The sequence below is a fragment of the Zonotrichia albicollis genome, chromosome 15 (genome assembly GCF_047830755.1).
Source record: "Zonotrichia albicollis isolate bZonAlb1 chromosome 15, bZonAlb1.hap1, whole genome shotgun sequence".
NCBI lineage: Eukaryota > Metazoa > Chordata > Aves > Passeriformes > Passerellidae > Zonotrichia > Zonotrichia albicollis.
Genome location: NC_133833.1, coordinates 14,909,065 through 14,917,415, shown reverse-complemented (window position 1 = coordinate 14,917,415; position 8,351 = coordinate 14,909,065).

Genomic DNA, 8,351 nt, shown 5'->3' with positions numbered 1-8,351 from the left:
GGCAGTGCAGAACACTCACACACAAAAAATCCTAAAAACAAAAACCTCCCCTCTCTGCCACCACAGGGGCCTCCCCAGGGCCAGCAGGGGCAGGGGCAGCCCTTGGCACAGCCCGGCCCGGGCAGGGCTGCAGGGACGGCAGCAGGCAGGCAGGAGCCGTGCGGGGATGCGGCAGCAGCTGCCGCCAGCACGGCTGGCGGATGCCCTTTGGCCAGGAGCACCCAGGCTTTTTTTCCAACCCTTCCCAGAAAAAATAAAAAAAACACAACAGCCCAAGCCTCATAACAAGCTGTAGCGAAGCAGCGAGGAGGCGGCAGATAAGAGGCTGGAGCCGCGCGGAGGCCTCACGGAGATGAAAGGCGATTGCGAACGAGCCTCCCCATCCCCTGCGGACAAAAGAGCTCCTAAAATATTAACGAGGCCCCCGTGCCGCCAGGTCCCCCGGCCCCCAGCGCCGGCGGTGCCCGCCTGGGTCCGGGGGGATGGAGGCGCAGCGGGGAGAGCGCAGGATGCTCATTAATTACCTCCGACGGGCCCTCAGGGAGCCGCTGCCACCTCCCCACCGAGCGGCCTTTAAAGAGCACCGAGCCGGGGCTGGGCGGGCACGGGGGGCCCTCGCTGCCATCTCGGCACCCTGGGGGCAGCCGCAGCCCCCAGCACCGCCCGGGGGATCTGCGAGAAGCTGGGGCAGCTCTGGGGGTGTTTGCACACAACAGCGGGGTGGGGAATGGGGAGCAGGGGAGGGGGCTCGCTCCTGCCGGGTTTGTGTCTGCGGGTGGCTCGTCAGGATGGGGAGGGGGTCCCGGGGGTGGGGTCCTGTATAGGGAGCGGCCCGGCCCTGAGGGGGATGTGCAGGCTGTGCTCGGGACACGGGCACTGCTGTGCTCGAGGCACTGGCACTGCTCCTGCCGCATTCCCTGCTGTACCCGGGGCACGGGCACTGCCACATTCCCTCCTGTACCCGGGCACTGCTCCTGCCGCGTGCCCTCCTGTGCCCGGGACACGGGCACTGCTCCTGCCACATTCCCCCGCCATCGGCTGTCCCAGTGCCTCCGTGGCTCTGTCCCCACCGCTGCCCATCCTCAGAGCCCACCCGTGCCCAGCGCAACCGGCCCGTGTGCTGCAGCCCCCGCTCCATTTCTCAGCGAGGACAGGGGTGCGGTGACACCGGCAGCCAGGCCGAGCACTCTGGGGACTGGAGGTGACCTGGTGGAAGAAGCCTCCATCTCCCGAGCCCATCCATCCCTCAGAGCTGCCCCGTTCCCTTCTCAAGGCCCGGCCCGGGTGGGCAGAGCACAGGGCTGGGTGCCGGGGGAGCAGGAGAAGGGGGAGATGTTTGTGCTCCTGGGAATGAGGAGCGGGATGACAACAGCTCCAGCTCCGGGTCCGGAGCGGGTCCACACGCAGCCCTCAGAGTGGGGGATTTGCGCAGCACAGATGGCAGCCCAGGAATCCCAAAGCATCAATCCCAAAGCATCAATCCCAAAGCATGCCCCGAGCCGCGGCAGCTGAAGGGCTCGGTGGCAGCTGCCGGAGGGAAGCGGAGCTGCCCCGGCCTGCAGGGCACCGCGGGCACGGCACGGGCATGGAGGGGACGTGCGGGCTCCGGGCCCTGGCGGGAAGGGCCGCACGGAAGGGCTGGAGGGCATGACATGTGAGAGACGACGGGAGCTAAATTTACACGGCGGCGGAGCGAGCTGCCTCCAAGGAGACGTGAGCACGGGCTATAAATACCTGCAAGGAAACAACGGGGACAGGGCCGGTGAATTATTCACAGGCGCAAGATGGCAGGGCACGGAGCGAGCCAGGGGAGGAGGCAGCTGGGGCCGGGGGCAGCCCGAGATCGGCCCAGCTGTGGGGCAGCGGCACAGCCAGGCCGGGACAGCCCGGAGCTCCTCTGGAGGTGTGAGGGTCCCGGGGGTGAACCCCAGCCTGGCACCGTGGGTGCCTCCTCCAGGTGGGTGCTGGTACCAGGGGTGGCCGCTGGTGGAATGGGGTGGCCAGGTGCGGGTGCCCTGTCAAACAGGGGGTGAGGGCAGGTCCAGCATCTCCCATCCCGGTCCTGAGTCCGCAAGAAGGGACAGCAATAAGGGGATGTCCCATGTCCCTTGCGCTGGAGGCACCCCCAGCCTGGCTCGTCCCGCTCCGTGGGTTTCCCAGAGGATGCTGAGCGGACAAGCAGCAGGACAAGCCCTTTGTGTCTGCAGGAGTCACCTGGGGGAGGATTTGGGGACTGGAGCATCGCGGAGCACATCTGCTTTACTCGGGGTTTACGTGCTTTTAACTGTAAAAATAAAAAACAGAAATAACAAGGAGTTTTCTTGCTGCTAATGAGAGCAGGTTCCTAAATACCCGTGCTGGCGGTGCCGAGCCCCGCTGGCAGCGCCGGGGGAGCGGAGCGGGGCAGCCCCGGCCCGGCCCCGCCGCTTCCCGGCCTCTGCTGCCCTCGCCCGGCCGCGGGGAGCGGAGCGGGAGCGGGGACCCCCGGCCGCGGCTCTTTGCCAATTCGGGCCCTTCTGGGGGGATATTTCCTCTTTTCAGCTGGATTTTTTTCACCCACACCGAATGAAGGAATAGAGGAGACCCCGCTGTCCCTCAGCCCCCTTCTGCTTGTCCTCGCTTTCCCCTGCTCCCGGCTGGGGATTCTCCTTGTGCCCAGCTCCATCCCAGCTGGAAAGCCTAAAGCTGTCCTTACACACCACACCTGAATGAGAAATGCTGCCCCATGGAGGTCCAGCTGCCTCTCCCCATCCCATCCCATCCCATCCCATCCCATCCCATCCCATCCCATCCCATCCCATCCCATCCCATCCCATCCCATCCCATCCCATCCCATCCCATCCCATCCCTTACACTAGGAGGTTTAAGGTCCATTCCAACTCAAACCAGTCTGTGATTCCAATTCCCACATCCTTGTTTCCCAGCAGCACAGCTACAGGGGGAACTTCTGTCCTGTGACCCCCCAGCACTCCTGGGGTCCCTTGCAGCCTCCCCACAGCCCTTGGTGAAGGCACAGCAGTGCCCAGGGTGCCACATTCCTGCTTGAAGCAGCATCCCTGCCCTGCCTGTAACCACATCCCACAGCATCCCCCCTCCTTCTTGAAAAGCCACAGGCAGCCAGGACACAGCATTCCTGCCTGGTGGGGGTCTGAGGGGCTGGAGGGGGCTGTGAGCTCCAGGGCCAGACAGGACCGTGCCTGGTGGGATCCCAGCCCCAGCTCTGCCTCAGACCCTGGCCCTGCCGTGGCTCCATCCTTCCTGCTTCCTGAAGTCCTGGAGCTTCCAGCAGTCCCCAAAAGCAGGAGGGATGGATTTTGTTTGAAAAGAGTTTCTGGATCTGGTGGTTTCACTTCAGGGGCAGGCTTGGCTTGGGCTCAAGGAAAGGATCAGCAGATCCCTTATTTACACTGAGAGGTTTGAGGACTCTGGGTCTCAGCACCAGCTCCAGTTCCTCTTCCACAAAAAAATCCCTGCAACCAAAGGGAATGGCACAGGCTGGAAGGGAATGGCACAGGCTGGAAGGCAGAGCTAGGGAAAAAAAAAAAAAACAACCCAAATCTATAAACATTCAGTGGTTTACAGTGGCTACACAGCCAAGGGCTTAACCAAGAGGATTCAGTGCTCAAATGCTGCTAATGCAGCTCAGGCAGAGGCTGGGACAGACATGGCCTGGCAGAGAGACAACTTTGCCAGGAGAAAAAGGGAAAAGACAACAGGAAAGCAGAGGAATGGGCTGAACAGGAGGAATTTTCATTCAGCTCATGGAGACTGATGCAAGTCACCCCCAGGGCACAGGATGCATGAGAGGACTCAGAGCAGGGGAGGTTCAATCCCACTGCAAAGCCCCTTTAGTTTTGGTCCAAAAGGGCCTCACCAGCCTTTTCCTGAGGCTCATCCCGTGTCATTCCCACCCAGGACAGCTCCCTCAGCCCTGGCTGCAGGCACTGCCACAGGAGGTGCTCCCAGCTCTGCCCCATCTGCTCCTCCCCGGGGCTGTGTCATCCATCACCCCTTTCCAAAGAGCCCTTGGCCAAGGATTTGGGCATTCCTGTGGGTGCCTTACAGAGGCCAGCACAGCATTTCTGAGTGGAGTTACTTGCCCAAGGCAGGATTTGAAATAAGGGAAGATTTCAGCATTTAAATACAGAGGGTCTGTGCTTACCTGTCCTGTGTCAGCTCAGACTGCAGCATTTGCACTCGATGATCTCTGAGGTCTTTTCCAGCCTACAAGATTCTCTGATTTGAACAGTTACGCCACAGCAAACCCAGTAAAACCTACTTGACAAAACCCCATCCTCCCATGAAGTGTCCAGCATCACAAGCTGGAGCACTGAGTGCTTTATGTTGGTACTCAGGGTTACAGCAGCAGAAAACTCCCAGGGAGCTTTATGGAAGTGGTGAATCCAGCAGGGTCAATCCCATCTCTGACTCAATAGGATCAATGTGCAGCTGAAGCTCACCTGGCCCAAGGTGCCACAGCTGGGCTTTATCTCACACACACCTTCATCTCTGCAGGTGAGTCCCCACATGCACCTGCTTGGACACAAGAACATCCAGGAACTGCTGTCACCTCTCTGTCCCATGTCACCCTGCTCACACATCCTCACCCACTGCTCCATTCTGCTTGCTTTCCTGAAAATTAGAGCTCTTATCCCACACAGTGCCAAGCAATGGGGGTAAAAAAGAGGGAACAAATCAAAGAAGTTGTGCACAGGGTTAACCAGGGGATCAGGAATGTTGGGACATCCTTCTGCAGCTGTGCAGGTGACAGCCAAGGGTGAGTTATGAGTACAGGGATCTTTTCCTGGAGCTCTGATGACACCAAGTTTCTCCTCTGCTCCCTGCAACTCCTGGCAGAGGAGTTTGAACCATGTGGGGTCAGGCCCTTCTCCCAGGACAAGAGGAAACAGCCTCAGGTTGTGCCAGGGGAGGTTCAGGTTGGATATCAGAGAAAATATCTCCACTGAAAGGTGGTTGGGCATTGGCACACATCACCAGGGATGTGGTGGAGTCACCATCCCTGGAGGTGCTAAAATAAAATCCATGGATGTGGCACTTTGGGACATGACTTAGTGGTGGCCTTGGCAGTGCTGGGGGAACTGTTGGACTCCTCATGGTGTTTTCCAGCCCAAATGACCCTGTTTGCCTGATGCCCTGCAGAATTCCTGCTCCTCATGCTGAACCATGCACAGACCTCCCAGGGAGCCCCAGACAGCAGCACTGCAGCGAATCACCCAGCTCAGGGGCAGGGGGCAGACAAATAATCCCCATCCCAAGCTGGAGGGGAGACTGTTTCAATAAAAACTTGCTAAACACTGACCCAGGAATAGCCACAAGGCAGGGGGGAATCAAACCTCCCAAACAGCACAACTGCCTTGGGCACTCAGGGGGAGCAGAGAGGGTTTGGACACAAACACCAGAGAGGGGGAGCAGAGAGGGTTTGGACACAAACACCAGAGTGGGGAGCACAGAGAGGATTTGGACACAAACACCAGAGTGGGGAGCACAGAGAGGGTTTGGACACAAACACCAGAGAGGGGGAGCACAGAGAGGGTTTGGACACAAACACCAGAGTGGGGAGCACAGAGAGGGTTTAGACACAAACACCAGTTCTGCTGAAGGCATTCCATGGCTACCGGCTTTCTGGGAGCACCAGAAAGTTCTGCAGCAGGCACTCCATGGCTACCTGTGCTCCATCAGAACTAGGAATTAATGCTCCCCCCTTTAAAACACTGGCACTTGCTCCCAAGTGGTGCCCAAGGGCAGCTTGTTGCTTTTTCCGAGCCTGGCCAGCTCAGATGGCTCCTCCAGAGGCAGCAGCAGGGCAGGATGAGTCTCCCCAGGCACCTCAGCAGCTGGGGCTGGGCAAAGGCACTGGGGACAGAAAAGCTTGGGGTATGGTGCTTGTGGCTTCAGGACACCAATTCACTTCTTATTCAAAATGCCATTTTTAGCTACACCCCAACAACCTGCTCTCCCAGCCAAAGAAATGTTTAGAGTTGAGCAACAATCAGATTTGCTGAGGAAAGGAGGAGAATGGTAAATGCACCCAACCCCCGCTCGCCCCGAGGTGGTTTCACCTGACTAGACAACAATAAAAACGAATCTTCTCACCCAGGGAAGGAGGGGGTGGGCACAGAGAGGCAGGAACACAATAAAATAGAACCTGTGGGTGCCAAATACAGGTTAGAGGAAGCCATGAGCTGTGAGAACCAACGGCTTCAGCTTCTCCCCGTGCCTTGTGCTCCTGAGCTGATCCCAGCTTTTCCCAAGTGACCCCACTGCATCAGGGACTGGATCAAGCTCATGATGAAATCAGAGCACCCACAAACTTTCTATCAAGTCCCAGCTTCCAAAAAGGAACGGGACAGTGTAGGGCTTGGTGAGAGCACAGGGATTTCTGCCACTCCAGCTCTCCCAGAAAGCACTGTCTGTGCTCAGAGCGAGCCAGGCTTTGCAGGAAGCTTAAAAAACAAGATGAAGGTGACTGGAGATAGTCGAGAGAGGGACAGTGCAAGACTGGAGTCTCAGGGACAGAGCAGCCACAAGAGGAAAGGAAGCAACGTGAGCCAAAATAAACAGGCAAAAGGCACAGGTAAAGCAAAACCAAAACAAAAAAAAGCAATCAAGCCAGAGATTTTAAGGGAATTATTTAATGGTGATCAATTTGCAACACAATACAAGAGTACAGACAGTGTTAGCATGGATCTAGTCACACACACTGCAGGTGAGGGAGGGGCAGCGAGGACAGGCTGCAGGGATCCCTCCCAGAGCAGTCACTCACACAGGGCTTGGTGTCCTCGCCTCCCCAGAGCTGCACAGCAGGATCTGTCCTGCTTTGAACCTTCCACACAGCCTCAGTGCTCCTGTCCCTGTGCATTCCCTGTAGGAAACCACATTTGCCAAACCCCAGCAACTGAGATCTGCAGCTTTTGCTCCAAGCCTACCCCAAGAGCCAGGGAGTGGAAGGAAGCAGGAACCGTGGGGATGGAATTCCATTGCAGCTGTAGGAGAGGGGAGGAGGCTTCCCTGATGCTGCAAGGATGAGAAGACTTTTCTGAGGTTCTGTATTTAACGGGGACAGCCTTCCTGCCACCCAGATACACCTCCAGGCTTCTTTTCTCCAGGAGGTGACTTCCAGACTCTGCCTGGATGCACTGGCATGCCTGGAGCCTTAGCCAAGGGCTCCTCCACCTGGAATGGGAGTGCTGAGCACATTCTGAGGTGGTTTGTTGGCCTGGCTCTTCAGAGCAAGGTGACACATTCACTACATTCACTACTGGGAGCAGTTTCTCCACCTCCCACACCCCCAAAGGCTCCTGCCTTGCTCCCCAACAAAGATCTGCTCAGGCACCAAGAAATGCCCCTGTCACTGGGCACAGCTTCCCTCGGGATCCTCATCCTCTCCTGCACATCAGAGCTGGCAACGAGAGCAGCTCCAGACATGCTTTGCTGCTGGAGATGACCAAGACTGTAAAAAGCAGAGCCAGGTATTGCTGTCATCCCAAACAGCAGGGACCAGGCCTTCAGGGGCATGGACACGGAACAGTCTGCTACACCCTCTAAGGACACAAGATCACATCCAGCTTAGCCCTGCTGCTTTTCCCACATCATCTGATGGATGCAGACTGAACAGAAGAGTCTGAGGACACTTTGGGATGCAGCTTAGTTGGAAACATTGGGATAAGATGGTAATAACTGAATTTAAAAATCCCTCTTGCCTTGCCCAAAAGCTGTGACAGAAATGCAGCAGCACATCCACCACAGGACAAGCTGGGTGTTTGAAGCAGAGCAATCAGGTCTCCAGCACTTCCCAGGATCAGCTCCATCCCACTCTGCAGGTCCTTGGAGGTTGGGAATGTTGAAGCCAGTTCTGACACTGACAAGTGGCTGCTCAGTGCTGAGCCAAGAGAGGTTCCAGAACACAGGGATCACATTCCTCCTCTGGGTCACTCTGAGCAGTGGACAGGCACTGATGAGCACAAGGAATGCATCCAGGCACGGTGTTCCAGCTTTGCTGCCAGACCTGGGGGGTTCTAAGCAGCCCAGCACTATCTTTAAATAAAACACACATAGCACATGACAGGGAAAAAGGGATTTGCATGAACAATCTACAGCCACAGAAGGCCCAACACAAAGAAAGCCAAGCAAAGGGAATCAGGCAACTTAAATTACTAAATCAAGGTAAAAAACTGCACAGGGATGGAAAATGTTGATGACACAAGCTCAGGATTCCTAGAAAGGGAGTGACCAGAGCCCCTGGCATCATGTGCTGTTTGACATTACAACAAACTCAATGCAAAGGAGCAAGATTCTAGTCCCAAAAATAGCTAAGCTGGGTCAGGCTTTCA